General features: G+C 48.0%; 1 protein-coding gene across 2 annotated transcripts in view; it reads right to left on the reverse strand.

The window, feature by feature from the left end:
* The window catches only part of RNF19B (ring finger protein 19B), a 34,203-nt gene extending 20,839 nt beyond the window's left edge, over positions 1–13,364 (reverse strand). Inside the window, exon 1 of one of the 2 annotated variants that reach the window (XM_075121357.1) lies at positions 13,277–13,364. The gene's annotated coding sequence lies outside the window, so the exon portion shown is untranslated. Of the gene's footprint in view, positions 1–12,910; positions 13,093–13,276 lie in introns of those variants that run through there. The other variant, XM_075121358.1, reaches the window with a different exon arrangement.
* Positions 13,365–14,698: the final 1,334 nt, after the last annotated feature.

The following is a 14,698-nucleotide window of genomic DNA, read 5'->3' on the forward strand; positions in this document are numbered from 1 at the left end:
CCGGGAGCACGGCTCCCAGCGATAAAGCGCTTTTCAGTGCTACAACTTTTGTTGCTCAGGGGTGTGTTTTTTCACACCCCTGAACGACTCAAGTTTTAGCGCTGAAAGTGGCAGTGCAGACCCAGCCTTACTTATTATTTGTATAGCGTCAAGAGTGTGCTAGGCATTTTACAGACAGGTCTGGAGAGAGGGGCCAAGATCTTCAGCCCCTTTACATTGGGTAAGACAGCCAGAGCAATGTAAAAGGGCTCTAAAAGGATTCCCCAGTGCAGGAATGTGTCTGAGGACCCTTTGCAAGCCTTGGCATTAGGGGGGATGCCAGAGGCAGGAGAGGGCATGCCAGGCGCAGAGACATGGCACGCAGTGTTGCAGAGATTCCAGGCAGTGCAGCAGCCCATGGGGCAGTCCTAGGCGGCTGCTGTGACTTAGACAAGCCCCCAGGGCTGTCAAAATTATGCTAAGAGCTGCTCTGAAACCCTCCAGTCCACAGAGTAGCTCAGGATCAGGAGGGCACAAAGGTGGCTTAAAAGCTCTTAGGAACATAGCACAGAATCTCACCCAAGGTCCCTGCCCTAAAGAGCTAAGAACACATCCCAGCTTTGCTACCTTGAGCAAGTCACTTCTCCTTTCTGTAAAACAGGAATGATAATTCTGACTTGCCCATAGGGGTTTTAGGAAACATTATTGTTTGTAAAGGGCTTGGAGATCCTTGGAAGAAAGGTGCTTTGTAGGTACAAAGTATCAGTAGTATTTATAAGAGTTGACGCATGATTGGGTCACAACCTTGTAAGTCCCTGGGGAAGAAACACTGCATACTAATGTCAGGCAGATTGATCATTTCACAGAGCAGGCTGTCCTCATGAGCCTATTTTCTTTTTCTGGATAAGGATGGGGAGAGATCTCTGTGCACCATTTCTATACAAATATACTGTCTGTTCTGGTTGTTTCATGTCTCATTTCCCTCCCATGCTCCCATGAGATATTTCCACGTGAGCAGATGAATCTGCTTTATCCTCCCTTCTATCTGCTGAATTTAGCCAGGATTTACATTCTTTTAAATGAGGAACAAAAGGCAGGATACGGGAGCCCTGGGATCAGCAATTCAAGGCTCCTCAAAATAGCATTACTTTGCCTTACCTTGCAATTACACACCCTCTCCTGTATCACACGCACACACATCACAGCAATCTCTTCACTCCCCACAATAACTTTCTAAAGAGGCTGCTGTCGTCATGTAATCTCCTGGGAGACAGACACTCCACATGAAGTGCTGGGAAAGCACCGTGCAGCATTTACAAATCAGGTCTGCAGACAGAACACCAAACATTCTCTAATTTTTGCTGATCTCAGAATCAGTGGTCCTGCCAAGGGACATGCAGTGAGCCCTCATGGCCTACCTGGAATGAACAGACCTTTTCTTAGGGGTAGATGGATGAGAGAATCATAGAATCATAGAATATCAGGGTTGGAAAGTTTCAGAGTAGCAGCCGTGTTAGTCTGTATCTGCAAAAAGAACAGGAGTACTTGTGGCACCTTAGAGACTAGCAAATTTATTTGAGCATAAGCTTTCGTGAGCTACAGCTCACTTCATCGGATGCATGCAGTAGAAAATACAATGGGGAGATTTTATATACACAGAGAACATGAAACAATGGGTGTCACCATACACACTGTAACCAGAGTGATCAGGTAAGGTGAGCTATTACCAGCAGGGGAGGAAAAAAAAAAACGTTTTGTAGTGATAATCAGGAGGCCATCTAGTCCAACCCCCTGCTCAAAGCAGGACCAATCCCCAACTAAATCATCCCAGAGAAGAGTAGGACTGTGGCTCCCCTGAAGCAGGGTGACCAGATGACAAGAACAAAATATTGGGACACATGGGGGGGCAGCCACAGGCTCACCCCGCACCAGGGCCGGCTCTAGGTTTTTTGCCGCCCCAAGCAACAACAACAAAAAAAGCCAGAGTGCCGCCGAAGCAAAATATCGGGACAAATGGTACATTGGTCAGGACGCGGGACAAACAACTAAATATCGGGACAGTCCCGATTTTATTGGGACGTCTGGTCACCCTACTCTGAAGTGTTTGCAAGTGAGAATCACCCAGGAGCTGCCTCCGCAGAACGAGGGTGCATTCTGAGTGCTGTCAGCAGCTGATCCAAGAAGTGGGAGGTGGAAGGATTCTGAGTGGGAAGACTGTGGATAAGAGGCAGGAGTCTTTTGTTGCACATTTCTTTCTGGGCTACTTCCCCGAGGTTTGAGCTAGCCGGGCAAGCCTGTCTGGATGGGTGTCCAGACGACCAGCGTAGACACGCTGAAAGGGGAACTGGAACACAGACACAGAGACAGTGATAGTCTATTCTGTCTGACGCGTACAGATAAGGAGCAGTAAGTGGCGGTTTATAATAGCTATTTGATATTTTTTTCCTGTCTATAAAAAAGGGTTTCCTTCGGTAACAAGAGCACAGGCTGTTCTGATTCCTGAGTATATACCTGATGTAATATGTCGTTAGCTCACAACTACAAGGGCTAGAAATAGTAATAGCCCTGCTTCTTGATTCTCCATTGCCTTGTGACTGATCATTCCCAGTTACAAGGGATTATAGCCAGAATGGTTTAGCCCAATAGCGATCTACCCTTGGAAACATGCTAGTCTGATACCTATAATACAAAGGGAACAGCAAGACAATCCTCTGACCTGAATTATTCAACAGACACAATTATAGATTTGGTAACAGCATAAACACATGCAAATTACTGACTTGAGAAATCCCCAAATGCTTGTTGCAGCTGGTTTGGGCTAGAGGGAGGTGGTGATGCCAAACATCTTCTTAGCCCTGTACTTCACGGTGAGAGGCTAAGCCAGAGAGGAGTAGGCAATTAGAGCTGGGCTCAGAGAAGGGAGAAAGGTGCTGGGCCGATCAGGTCTTGTAGTGACTAGTGCTCCAAACCACCTGACATGAGAAGAAATGCTGCAGGGCAAACCATCTCCGGCCAATGCCTGAAAATACCAGTACCTGATCAAGGAAGCCAGAGGCCTCCTGGCTGATGTCATGCTGGGTTTCCCAATGTGCTGTAATGCAGCAGTGGAATGAAAGGGGGAAAAGCGTGCCACTGGTGATCACAATTGAGACCCAGAGAAAAAACAAGAGTATAGTACTGGGAACCCTCAGCTCTCACTGATATCACCAGGAGTTGAGAGCACTCAGCACTTCACAATATCAGGCCCCACATGATGAGGGGAGGCCAACAAAGAATCAACAGCCCTATAGCCTGCAAGGGCTTGCTGTGCCCACAATGAGCAGGTGGTGACAGGCTCCAGCGGAAACACAAGGATTGCCTTCGCTGATGAGAACATAGCAAGGCAATGGCCTGATTTCCAGGAAAGGAGAGCAGTGTGTCAGGGAGAATCAGTTACAAAGACTGAAGGCTTCTGCCTCAGCTCTCTGTCTCGCTCACAGAGACGTGTGAGTGCTTGAGAGTTCAAAAGGCTAAATGAGAGACTATCACAGTACCCAATCTGGCGCAGGAAACTGTGGGTTCAGTAGGCAAATTATCAATAGGCACAGAGCAGAGCACTCTGTGCTTCTTCTGGGGGTGCAGGGACAGCTGAGTGAGTGACTGCATTGCCCCCGAGGGTGGATCAGAATTGACTGGGGACAGGTTAGCTCCAACCAAGACCCAAAGAGAATCCCAGTCAGTCTCTCACTTCTCCAAGCTTAGTGTTCAGAGCATCCTGACTACAGATCAGGGCATCGTTTACAGCCTTTCAGATTAATTAATGCTACAAAACACAGGCAGGGCCAGGAGTAGCCCTACATCTCTGCCCTAATCCAACACCTTCCTTTCCATTTGCTCTCTTCTGGAGATGTGGCAGCAAAAGGGTTAATCCTGCAGGCCTCTAAGCTAAACTGTATTAGCAGGCACCATCTGTCCTTTTTCATGTGGTGATGCACGACCTATTTTGCTGTTTAGCGGAGCAGGTGCTGCAGCTGTGGGTCTCCGTATTGCAGCACTGTGGCTGGCTCTGCACAATCCATCCCCTTGCCCGTCAAAGAGCCAGCTGAACAGGCTGATGAGAGGAGGCCTCATGGGGCTAGCTAACAGGAACCTTACACGGGAAAGTTCCCAGCATGGCCCCTTCTCCAGAGCCACCTTGCTGCAGAAAGAGCTTTGGGTCTCCTGTGCATCAGACTCATGTCCACAAAGCAGCAGTTCACGTCAAGGAAGAGAAGGCATGACAACCAGAGGCTTGCAAGAAACAGGAAGCAGGGAGGAAAGAACAAGACACCCAACCCAAAGTGCCTCTCCCCGCAAGCGTCCTCATCGCAAACAACCATAGGGAAGTGACTTCGAGAGTTTGCCTCAAGGTGATACTCTCCCATGGTGGAAAAGATCAAGACACATCCTCTGCAGTCTGCACGCAAAAGGTCACTGTCTCACACGATGGAGAGCAAAATAGACAGGGGGTTTGAACCTGATTGTGTCTCTTCAAAGCCATCTGTGGTGAGGAGACCAGAGTTAAGGCTAAACCCCATCACAGGTCTATGACTGGCCTCCCAGGAATAGCACCCTGAGAAACACAGCCCTGCAAAGTTTGCTGTGCTCTGGAGGGAGAGGGGAAATTGGGTCTCTTTCTCCCTAGCTCACACACCTGTCCTGCTCTGTCTCTTGTTTTCAAAACTCAGCAACAGCTTGAAGAAATAGAACATGCACAGGAGTTGCATAACAAACAGAGCATTCTTGTATCCATAGGGATGAAGTGAGCTGGGAAGTGCTGACAGAGCTAATCACTAGGAAAGAGAGTATTTGCCATACTGATCAATCTCATCCTCTATTTTGCTTCAGACAATACTCTATACCTGATGCGTCAGAGGAAACTGATCTCCCCACTGAGGGTTTCCAGATAGCAACTGTGAAAAAATAGGACAGGGGGTGGGGCACCTATATCAGAAAAACAAACGGGACATCTGGTCACCCTATCCCCACCCTTCAAAATAAAGCCAGGCCATTGTGCCGTCCTGTCCATGGTGGGAGGATGGGTGAAAGGCATTGGAGAATTCCTTCCTGATCTCTAAGGAATGAGCTCATGTCCTTCAGCATGTAACTAAAGATGTTATTAAAGGTCATAAAACCATCAGGACTTTCTTCAAATTCACCCATGGTATTTGACTCAACAAACTGCAGCAGAAGATTCCAAAGGTTAACGCCTCCCTATGTGAAATAGCATTTCCTCCTGAATTTACCTGCCATTCATTTAACTACACAATGCTGGCTGAAATTTTCCCTGTGCCCTGACTCAAAAGGTATGGATAGACTTTTTCCCCCCAAGTGTGGTTATGGTCAGAAAAGGAACATGGTAAAAATGACGTACTGACAATGCAGTACCCCTGAGGGCTCTGGTACCTAGAATGCTCTAGTTAAAGGTCAAAACAAGAGTTACTGCTGAGAATTCAGCCTAGTGTGTGAGAATCAAGCTGGGATTTTTCAGCTTCCTGCATTACTAACACCATAACTATTCTCATCCTGAAAGCAAAATAGAGAGTGGATGGGGGTATCCAGTATTACATTTGGATTGATGCTTTTTACTGGTAGGAAACACTCTCTTAATTGGCTCATCTGCCACCCAAACCCTTACCCACTCACTGCCACCACCAAAGCCATCAGCAAGCCAGTAAAAATACTACCACCAGATGCGATTTAGCTTTACTTTTCTTACAGCCAACACTGGATTTCAAGGGCCACCTCCCCTAACACTACCTTTTCCAGCTGTTTTGGGGTAGGGACTTGTTTATTTTGGCTCAAGTAGTCATTAAACTGGATTTCTCAGTCAAGCAAACTCTCTGAAAATATAACTCCACCATTTGGTCTTTCCATTGGAATATGGTTCTGATCCAGTCTGGCAAATCCTAAAGTTCATCTAGACCAGTATCCCATCTCTGGCAGTGGCCAGCACCAGATGCCTCAGAAGAAGGTGTAAGAATCCCACAGCAGCAGAAGTGGGGTAATCTGCCCCCCACATTAGGTCTCAAAGTGATCTCTAACTATTAGAGATTGCCTTAAACCCTGAAGCCTGAGGTTTAATATCCCTTGTTTAATATTCCTTATGATAATTCTGGATATTCTTGTTATCCATATAAATGTCTGATCACTTTTTGAATCTTGCTAAATTATTGGCATCAGTGACTTCCTGTGTCAATGAGTTCCACAGTGTAATTACCATTCCTCCTCCTGCCTTCTTTCCTATGCTTCCTCTAGTGTTTCATGGTATGCAGTGCATATACTTACTCCTGCTCTGTCCATCTAGCATTAGCTGCAACGAGTAATAAGCTTCCCAACATATGCCACAATGATGGTGCCCACATTCCTTCTGTTAGGGTGGATGTGTCCTCACACGCTTTGGGAAAGAAGAGCTGTACCTGACAGCAAAGGCCCTCAATATGGGTAGAAGCCGGGCCTGATTACAGCCCTCTAGCTTGGGGCCCAAAACCCTGCTGCAGGGCTGGCCACCAGGCCACTGCCAGTATTTATGAGTTTAATTCTCTTTGCTTTGGGAAGCAAGTCGGCTCAAGAATGTTACTGGTCCAGAGCCAAGGAATAAACATCCTCCTTGCAGACCAGATTCCGCAGGCCTCTTTCATTAGCCCTGTCTTGTAAGTAATGAAACAGGAAATAAATGAAACTCAGCAAGGGCAAATGATGTCCCTGAAGGCAGGAGCGTGCTTGCAGCTATGATGGCAAGGGGAGAGGAAGGAGTGGCCGACGTGACCAGTTCTGGAAATGAAAAGGCAGCTTTGGCTGAGAATCTGCTGGGGGAATGTTCCCATTTTCTTAACCAGAAACAGCTGTGACAAGGGGAAAGAACAGCGTTCCTGGAACTGAAGAGCCACACCTCCAATCTGACAGGCAGAGGAAGTAGGAGGCTGGGGACGGAGTTTCCACCACATATTTCTTGGCCCCCAAATAAGAAAAAATATATTTAATTTTCCAGGGGTATGAGCCAGGTGGAAAATGCATGGAGCTTTTTCCCTTTGAAACTTGTTTTGATCAGGGTCCTCCTGTTTAACATGTAATCTCACCCCATCATATTGTCATGAAGCAAACACACTTGGGCTCCCCACTACATGGAGTCCATTAGAATCCCTTGTTAGCTGTCCCTATAGGTAGCCAGCTGCCCTATCCTCTACTGAGAGAGACAAGGTGCGTGAGGTGATATCTTTTGTCGGATCAACTTTTGTTGGTGAAAGAGACAGGCTTTCCAGCTGCACGGAGCTCTTCAGACCTCACCCACCTTCTCTCATATCCTGGAACCAACATGACAACAACACTGCAAACTATCCTATGCTGGCAACCTGCTGCAACACTTAGTAGGTCGTGGGTGGGGGAAGCAGAGTGCTTAGCATCATCCTTAGCTCCTGAGCTATCATGGGAAGATGAATAGGGTCTGCTCTGTTGCACCAGCAACCCTGATTGGTTATACCAGCTTGTGGCACTCTTAAGGACTTGTCTACACTTAAAACGCGACAGTGGCAAAGCTGTGCCACTGTGTCACTTCAGTGTAGACACTACCTATTCCGATAGGAGGGTCTTCCCACTGGCATAGTTAATCCACCCACCTGCGAGGCAGTAGCTAGATCAACAAAAGAATTCTTCCGTAGCGTTATCTACACTGGGAGTTAGATCGGCTTAACTACATTGCTAAGGGGCATGGAGTTTTCACACCCCATGACCCAGTTAAACTGACCTAATTTTCTAGTGTAGGCCAGGCCTAAAAACCCTCTTTCCTGCCTTGCTGTTTACCTCATACACTGGTATGTATTCCCCATAGTCACTGCTTAATCAAACTAGGCAAATTTAGCTCCGATTGGACTGAACTACCTGCATCCACTGAAGTCAGTGGGAGATTTACCATTGCTTTCAGTGGGAGCAGGCCCTGCATCTTCCCCCATAAAGTAGTCCCTTCCACACACTAGTCATTTTTGTTGCTCCTCTCTGAATTCATTGCTGTTTGGTAGTATCTTTCTGGCAATCAGGTTCCCAGAGCCTAATGGAACAGTCAGGTGTGGTTAGATCAGATCTACTGAGATGTGGTCTCTCTCTTTCTCTGCTCTGGGCTGTGATGCTATCTCCACAGAGTGCTATAGACTGGTACAAAATAGCAAGAGTTGCTGGGTATCATGCAGTGGTCTCCGAGATACGGCACCTATCCTCCGTTGTAAGTACTGTGGCAGCATCTCAGATGATGCTCAGGGGTAACTGCTAGCAGTTTTAAAGAGTGACCACGGCACTTTAAATGGCCTCTTTCGCGCATGGAGCTCCCCTGATTGTGAGGCTCCAGTCAGGCACATTAGGAAAGAAATCTGACAGCAGCCCCTGTGACTGCTGCAATTGCTGCTGAAATGTGTGGCTCTGGGTTGACTTCAGAGTTACACTGGGATTTAAACAGCCCTTACTCCTGCTCCAGTGCTTCCAGCAGCCTTCGCCCCCTCTCTCCCAGCTCCAGAGTCATACTGGGATTTACACAGCTCTCATTCCTGAGGAAACAGTGGTGCCTCCAGATCCATCTAGGAAGGGGACTCTTCACATGTGACCATGACGAGAAACAGAACATGGCAGCAGCTGGGAAATCTGGCACTGGACACAGAGAAGAATCCTATCCCCCAGCCAAGAACAGAGAGTGTCTCTTTAACATCTAGCAGGACAAAATTCATAAGCCCTGCCAAACCTCAGTATTTGTTCCTACATCTGGTGTGCAAGGGGTGGTTGGGAAAGCATGTATGAATGAGAGAGGCGCTCAGGAGGAAGGGCCTCATGTTACCATGGCCCTCAGTAACCCTCTCTGTTGTGGAACCGAGCAAGACACCAAAGTGCCTAGAGACACTAATGCTGCAAAGAAAAAGAGATTTTTAATTTCAGTCGCCTGTCAAAAAGAACAGTCCCGCTGGCCTCCTGCCACCAAAGCTTTGCATACTGGTGCCAAGGCCCGGGCTTAAGATGTTTGGTGCTTGGAGCTAGCAGAAGGTTTGTGCTGGGAAGTCACTGCCATTTATTGTTCAGAATGAACGTTTATTTGTAACCAGGGAATGCTGCTGCTGTCCTCTTGTCTTCCAGCCTTGAGCTCTGCTGTAGACTTGGAGAAAAGGCCCTGCCCTTGAAGGTAGCATTTGTTTCCTGCTGGTATTAGCTGACTCAAACTCCCCAGCAGCCAATGGATTTGGACCCACTCATGCTTGCAGTGAATTTGGCCCTATGAATCAATGCATTCCATGCATCCTGCCCCGTCCCTCACTGTACTTAGTGCAGGAAGTGACTGGAACAAGGTGCACAGTAAAGGCATAGTCTTAACAAGCTCAGGAGTCAGCAAATCCTGTTTATGAAGAGTCAAGGGGTATGGAGGCAAAGCCAGGAGGAAGGGAGCTAGGATAGAAGGGTTGGGCAAAGTAGCCATGGCTGTCCATTCACAACCTGCTAGCCCCTCTTACTCAGCCCCAGATGAAATAAGTCAACAGCAGAAGAAGGAAAGAAGGGGAACAGGGCTTTCCAGAGTGGGACCAAGCGTTTCCAGGGTTGCCTAGGAAGCTGAGAGGGCATGGGCCCCAATTTACAAGAGAAACAGTGGGAGATTTTTTTAACCAGCTTTCTTGTTACAATGCAGAGAGCCAGTGGCTGACTGCTCGCATGGCCACAGGCATCTGGATGCATGGCTCTCAGCAAAGAAGGAACGCCCCAGGTTATGTGTTGTAAGGGATTGTGTGCTCATTCTAGCAGCACTGGGAGCCAGAGCTGACTCCCGCCTCTTTGCCAGCTTTCCTTTCATCCGCCTCCCTCTGGCACTTAGTTGCTAGGTAAAGAGGGAAAGCAAATAAGCCTGACACACGCCTGTGACAGCACCTGCTTGTGTCACGGTCAAATGAACTGACAGAAAGGAACAGGAAGAAATTAATTAATAAAAATCACGACAACCATGACATGTCAGAGCCTGCGGAGTGGGAAGGATTAGGAGTACCAACCAGCAGGGCTTAATTTGTAATGAAAGAGGTGCCGGGACTCAAGCAAATGTTTTTACTTTCATACCTGACGCAGCAAGCCCAGAGGTACTAGGGCTATGAACTGCCCAGCCTAGAGATGCCGGGGCTCAGCCCTGGCACACTTTAAGCTCTGCTGACAAGATTTCTCTGGGGACAAACAGCTGAGCTAGCTGCAGTAGGCAGCCACTCTCTGAAGGATAATGCGTCGCCCTTTTAATAGAGAAGGAAGGATTTCCCTTTGCTCTCGCTTTCTCCAGTGGCCGGCGGGTTTGCAGCCCTCTGCTCTGCAGACAGGGCTGTGGAACAGGCTGTAGAAAGGTGGCTGTGTGCATGATCACACCCTTTGATAAGAGTGTGTTACGTTGCCAAAGCATCGGTTCTCTATGTCTAAGCCACCAGGGCTTCTTGCTTCCCTGTCTCCTATCTTGCAGGGCAAAGATCCACCACAAATCCCAGGCCTAACCATTTGTGCCACAGAAGACAGTTTGGGGTCATCTGTGTTGGGGTCCATCTATGCTAGGAAATGTAAGGTGGCTGAGGAACATGTTACCACATGACAGCACCCCAAATGTGTTAGAACCTGACTTGGTCACAAAGAACCAAACTGTAGTATATTCACGTTACCATCAGTTTTCTAGTGTAGAGAAGTCATAGGAAAGGCCTCTGAACAATTCAGAGTCAGAGATAAGCGGGCGTTAGCCTCCTTTCTGCCAGTTTAAGGCCCCATCTCCACTGGTTTTCGAACTGTCTTTGGAAATCAAGTTGACGCATGATTCAGAAATCGTTGTAACGTGTCTGTAATTACCATTTGGCCAGCTAGCACATGGGGGGCCCAAACCACAGGAGAACAGGATTCAAAAACCACCTGAGAGGCTAGGTTTTTACTTAGCTGAGCATGGTATTTCCGGCATTGTTTGGGCCTGTCTGCACTGGACAGCCCAGCAATGGTAGATTCCCATTTGGCTACCTATCACCCATGCCTCACGTGTGCTTAAGCACAGTTTCAAAAGCCAGTACAGACTGAGTGCCTTCCTCCCACGTCAGAAAAATAAAACCCAGCTGACGATCCAAGCCACCTGAGTGATAGCACCACAATTCTCCGGCAATAAGCCGGCTCCTAAAATCCCAGCAAGGCCTTTAAAGCTGGGGGCTTGGACCCAACACTATTCAGTGAAGTCATGGGCAGCAGTGTTAGCTGTTTATGTAATTACCACAAAATAATCTGCAGAGTGGCTAACCCTGAGCCTTCCCCTGGTAGCTCTGCATAGAACCAGTGTCCCTTGTGGAAATGGTTTACAGAAAGCTAGGGGTAATTTTACAACCCAGCAAAAAGCATAGCTATCCTCCTTGTTAAGAATCCACCCGCTCTCTCTCTCTCTCTCTCAGGTGTTTCTAAGGTTTGTCTCTCCATGGTACCTGTTATACAACAGCTTCTGGGACCTTTGTTGCTCTCAGTTCTTCAGCCTTTCACTGGAGTATTGTGCTCCCTCATACGTGGGAAAGATTTTTAAACAGTCTTAATGAGACAAGCGTAAGCCGATGCCCATAATTTTACTGGCACGCCTCTGTTCTGGTGTTTTAAATGGTGTATCTACTTTCCCACTGAGGTTTATGGTTTCCAGCGTTTCCAATCCCTAGTTTTTATTTTCTAAGTTATGGGGGAGATTTAATCACCACCCCCACTCGGCTGACAGCCTGCTTCAGTCACTGTTCCTACCCCAAGCTACCCTTTTCCCAATCACATACATGCTGTAGGTGTTGATATAGTGAAGGTCTGGCAGAAACAGCCAGAGTTAGCTACATTTGATCATAACTAACTCGCTTCCTCTGGTGATGTCATCCCCCTGCTTTCATGTCTAGCCTACTTGAAGGTACAAAAACGACACTAAACTGTGCCATGGAAATGTAACTGTAAAACCAAGGTTTCAGAGTAGCAGCCGTGTTAGTCTGTATTCTCAAAAAGAAAAGGAGTACTTGTGGCACCTTAGAGACTAACCAATTTATTTGAGCATAAGCTTTTGTGAGCTACAGCATCCGATGAAGTGAGCTGTAGCTCACGAAAGCTTATGCTCAAATAAATTGGTTAGTCTCTAAGGTTCCACAAGTCCTCCTTTTCTTTTTGTAAAACCAAGGTTTTTTTTCAAGGGTTAGGGTGAAAAGATAAACCTAACCTATAGGTATAAACACAGATGAAATTTAGCCCTGTGCAGTGGGCCAGCATTAGGCCTTAGTACCACTTAAGTCCAATGGGAGTTAGGAGGTGAATTTCACCCTTAATTTTTTATACTAGGTGAACAGATGCAATTGTTCTGTGGCAAAGCAACGTGACGTCAAATATTATTTTGAGACCCGTCACAATCCTGCCTCCCGGGCCTGCAGGATTAGCATCCGGACAAAACTAGAAAAAACTCCCAGAAACAATAGGACGACAGGCTGCCCTCTCTTGAGCAGTGGTTCCCCACCAGTGATTCCTGGCCTCAGCTATAATAGCACCATAGACTTTGGCGACCAATAATCTAGGCTCGCCTATATGAACTTTTGAATTGGGCTCCACTGCACCCACATTGTTCACCACCCACCTATTTAACTGTGGGGGTGTCATGGAGACTGGGTCATTTCAAATCTCAGATTCACTTGTTCAACGGCGCCTGTTCTAACCCCACAAGAGAGCTCTGCTTCCCACCTCCAGGTACATCAGCTAAGCTCAACAGCTCCTGTTCTATGGCACCAGCATGAAACTCAGGGTACTCTAAGCCCCTCCTGGTCCACCCCTTCCTCTGTTTTCCATTCAGTGGCATGCACTCTCACAACCTAGTGGTGCTCAGACAACCCCTTCCCCTGCCCCACCACACTGGTGTTATCACACACCCCTGCCCCCCACTTACCCTGCGGTTCAGACTCCGATCTAGCGCAGAGCTCAGGGGCTGCTCCCAATAACAGCAATGCAGAGCTTGGGAGTAACCCACGTCACAGCAGCTACCAGGGCACTGCACACCATAGGCTACAGTGGCTGGCAGTCCTAGAGCCAGGTGAAATCAGTACCGGTGCCAAGAACGCTTGGGGAACCCTAGGCAGCGGATGGAGAGAGGATTCAGATATCAGGGTGATGGGCAATCTTATAAAAACCTGGATAGGGAGAGGGCATCACTGGACCCTTGATATCTTCCCATTGGGACAGCCATCCCTGAACCCCTCAAGGGGGATGGGAGAGTCCCATGGGCTTTGGGGCGGGGGGGGAATCTCTTTCTTACCTACTGTGGGTTCCCCGTCCTGTTCGAGGCTCCGCTTCACTCTGCAGCTTCCCTTGTTCTGTCCCCACTTTCCATGATGTCACCCAGCAGCCCTGCCCGCCCAGCCAATGGCAGCCTCCCCACCACAGTGCTGTTCCGGGTTTGCTGTGTTTGGGGTTTCCACTTGGCAACAGTTGCCATAGCAACAGAAGGGGAACTCCATCCCCTGAACCTCTACCCTCCCCCTCCCGCCAACTCATTTGGTATTGCCCACAGCCCTTATTAAGCAACCCCTGGCAGCAACCAAAAGGAGCAGGGCTGGGGGTGCGCAGGGGACTAAAATAAGGGGATAGCTTTACATTCCATTGCAACACAAGGATGGGGGGCACTTTGGGGAAGGGCAGGGTGGGAACCGTAGGGACTCTGATCTCCCTCCTTAATAGGCACCATTAGCCAGTATGGGTCTCCCACCCAGTGTGCAGAGGAGCCAGGTGGTATCTCTGCATATCCAGCCCCCCCAGCACACACTGTGATATCTAGCTGCTTTGTTCCTCACTCCATGTGCTTGGTGCAGGGCAGGGATTCGTTTTGCATTCCAAGCCAGATGCTCTTTTGCAGGGAATACAGTAGATGCGACATTCCCCAGCCCCAAGTCTAGATGCTACAAGCCAGAGAACACTGCATTCTCATCAGCCCGGAATACCGTGCAGGGGAAGAGATTTGCTGCATTCTCTTTCACAGATGCTTTGAGGCGAGGGGGGGGAGGTATGCCACTGTTAAGTCCCGCAGCACATTTCAGAAGGAAAAGCAGCTTGATGCTTTCTGCAGCCCAAGCCGTGGAGCTGCTTTTCCTTAGCAGGAGAGAGACTGCTGCATTGGAGAACAACTCACACCACACTGAACGAAAGGGAAAATGCAGTGTCCTAGACTATGCTGGTCCTAGTGTTATACATAGGGCATATTCTCTTCTCCTGCTGCTGAATAAATTATCTGTATGAAATACGAACACACCTTTCAAAAGATCACAGGATAAGCAGCTTGCAGGGGTGAAGTCATTTAACAGGAACAATTTACTAAAAAACAATTCTAAAAACCTTGTCAAAGCAAACAGAGTGGCTTTAGCAAAGGCAGGTGAAAGGTAAGGAAAGAGGTTATCAGTAAGAACTAGGTAGAACCTGATTATCAAAGTACAGGAATGATACCACAAAACTCAGATGTGTGAGCTTGCTTTCGAAAGGTGAAGAAAACACTCATCAAAACCCTATGAGAAACATTAGGGAAGCACAAGGTGGAGGTGAAGAAAAATACTGATACAGCCTGCTCACTAAACCTATTATTTGCAAAAGCAAGAGACGATGGGTGCTCTGCAGCATCCTGTCTTTGTACAGTGCCTAGCAGAGGACTCCCAAAATGGACTGGGGTGCTTGTGTACTACAAATAGCA

Source organism: Caretta caretta, chromosome 19 (genome assembly GCF_965140235.1).
Source record: "Caretta caretta isolate rCarCar2 chromosome 19, rCarCar1.hap1, whole genome shotgun sequence".
In the NCBI taxonomy this organism is placed as follows: domain Eukaryota; kingdom Metazoa; phylum Chordata; order Testudines; family Cheloniidae; genus Caretta; species Caretta caretta.